This window comes from Penaeus monodon, chromosome 14, assembly GCF_015228065.2.
Source record: "Penaeus monodon isolate SGIC_2016 chromosome 14, NSTDA_Pmon_1, whole genome shotgun sequence".
In the NCBI taxonomy this organism is placed as follows: domain Eukaryota; kingdom Metazoa; phylum Arthropoda; class Malacostraca; order Decapoda; family Penaeidae; genus Penaeus; species Penaeus monodon.
In genome coordinates this window covers 6,720,134-6,723,342 of record NC_051399.1, presented here as the reverse complement: position 1 = coordinate 6,723,342, position 3,209 = coordinate 6,720,134, and positions in this window count along the sequence as shown.

Here is a 3,209-nt window from a genome sequence, read left to right as displayed (position 1 = left end):
CTGGCACATCACATGTTTACTAACAGAGAAACAAGTCATAGGTGTGCAATATGAACATAATGATTTGAGATCTTGTTTCTGTTTACTAGGCAATGAAAATCTGCCCTATTCACTCCACACACTTATACTTTAGACTAACAATGCATTTGAACATATGTATTATCCACCTACTTTGCAGTATACAGATAACAAAATGAATAGATGTTATTATGGTCCTTCATAATTGTTTCTCCAGAAATATTTTTTTAAGCATAAGATTTATATTCAGATTACCTACTTGGTCTGTGAATTTATGAACAGGACTTCAATCAATGACAGATGAATTTAAAGAAATTGTGGTAACCTCACACAGTGAAAAAATAATAATTATGTACAGTGACATCAAAATTAAATAGAGTATACCTTATTTCAATTTAAAATTTTGAAACCTACTGGTTGTTTTTATCAAAAGTAAAATAAGGAATACAGTCCTCACAGTATATTAATAAGACTACTGGGTAATGACTTCATTCTTGTTTATATACATATCTAAGATAATCCCCCAATCCCTTGCTCGTTGCTGTGAGAAGATGGGAGCTGAGGCCCAATGTAGGGGATCACCCCTTCCTTGGTCCTCAGCCTCCGCCTCAACTAGTTTTGCATGGTCTTTTCTCCTTTCCTTTTCTTTATCCCCATGTTCTGTCTACTTATCCTAATCATTAAACTCACATTTGCCGTTTTCACCACAGTACTGTATCATAATGCTGCCTGTTTCCTTAACTCCTTCCCATTCTAACAACCTTTACCTTATACCCCACCAGCTCCCCCTCTTTACCATTTTTCACAACCTACCACCCTCTGTTCAACCAATAGCTTTACCCTAACCATTAACTCATTCCTAACCCTTTTCGCTACTCTATTTTACCATAGCGCCATATGACCTTTGATGTCAGCATTTCCTTACCTGGGGGCTTTTCCCCCAAGCCTCACGCTATCACTATATTTTGAATACGCCGCTAATGACCGTAGATGTTGACACGGCAGAATTTTTTTCAATAAATGAATATCTAATATAAATTATTTTTTTAAATCATATATATGTATGTATGTATGCGATTATGTACAGTACATACACACATGTAAATGTGTATACGTTACTCCTTGGGCTGACGCAAGTGCCCGCTTTCTCTTTTCGCACTTCTCCGACGGAAGTAAGCATCCGCCCTCGAAGGTAGGCACTGCATGAAAGGGCATGTCTCGTTAGACAAAGAGGGGAGACACACGGTCCAGGTCCACCACCTCGTCCTTGACCCTGAGGACAAGGGGCTCTTGAAGGTAGTTGTGAGACCCCTAAGAGACCCCCGCACACTCACATGCACGCGCGCGCACACGCACACGCACGCGCGCACACACACACACACACACACACACACACACACACACACACACACACACACACACACACACACACACACACACACACACACACACACACACACACACACACACACACACACACACGTGTGTGTGTGTGTGTGTATGTATATATATATATTTATTTATTTATTTATTTATTTATTTATTTATTTATACACACATATATGTTTGTATATATATACATATACATAACCCACTATCCCTTGCTCGCTGTTACCGCAGTGGGCTCAAATGACGGCTATACTAGTCTATTCTATTCAGGGATCCCTTTACGGAACGGGATGCTTCCCCATTTGTAAAAGGAAACAAGATGAAACTCCCTTCCCGTAGCGGTTCTGAGTAAGAACCGCTGTGTTGGTCTTTCGGCCAAGCTGGAGAGGGAAAGATGATGCCAAAATAATACCTGTAGTATAATTACTTGATTGCCTAAACGGTGATTATTATATATTAGATATAATTTGACTGAAAGAGTAAGTAATATTTATTTCAATTAGTAATGATGCCATACTAAATATTAAAGATTATCCAGGCAAGCATTCGTTTGATCAAAGAAAGCAAACGGCATGGCTGTGTAGGGATCCCTGGGTAGAGAAGACTAGTGTGACCGTTGCTTAGAAGACAGATTGAGGCTCAATACCAGGAATCTCCCCTGCCTTGAGCTCAGCCCTCGGCTCAAATAATTTTGCACGGTCTTCTCCAACCATGTTGGAGGGATGATAACTGAGTTTCTGCTAGTCATAAACGGCCTAGGGGTACCATGGGTACTGTATTCCCATTTAATTGTCTAGCCCTTACCCCTCAAGGGGACCCTGAAAGGTGGACTATTTCTCATTCCAACTTTCTCCAGGCTTACCATGGCCAGTAATGACGATTTTGTACCTCAGCTAGGGGCTAGGTTTGTTCAGACTGTGGAGAAGACTTACTCGCCTGCCTCGTGGACTGTGATGCAGTTTTAGAACCATGCATTTACCCTTGCTTCATCTGCATCACCCCCCCCTTCCTTCCCCATTACCGCTTCCGCTTCCCCCCTAGGTACACTGTGACTCTTTGTCAAAACAACCCCCCTTCCCTGGATTCTCTCCCTCCTGACATTTCTCTTGAAACTGTGATTTAATTGGCCTTAAAGCCCCTTTCTCCTTTCGCAATCCCCTACCTTACCCTACGGACATCCTTGCAGAATCCCACACTTCTTCCTTATAACAACTTTGATCTAATAACCCTTGTTAACCACTAATTTGACCTATTTACTCACCCTCTCTACCCTCACCCCACTTTACCTCTTTAAATGAATATTTTCCTGAACTGATATACGACTTTTGACGTGTAGCACATTTAATCATCAATTAACCCGCCCATTTACCCTTTTCACTAATATTTTGTATAGTGCTATATGACCTTTGATGTCTAGCACATTCATTTTGCTTTGTAACCATTAACCAGTCCATATACATAAACATTTATATATATATATATATATATATATATATATATATATATATATATATATGTATATATATATATATGTATATACCGTATACACACACATGTATGTATGTATATATGTATGTGTGTATAATATATATGGGGCCGCGGTGGCCGAATGGTTAGAGCGTCGGACTCAAGACTGTCACGACGGCAATCTGAGTTCGAGGGTTCGAGTCACCGGCCGGCGCGTTGTTCCCTTGGGCAAGGAACTTCACCTCGATTGCCTACCTAGCCACTGGGTGGCCAAGCCAGCCCAAGTCAGTGCCGGGTAAATAGAGATGGTGACTCGATAAAAACATCGGGCGGAA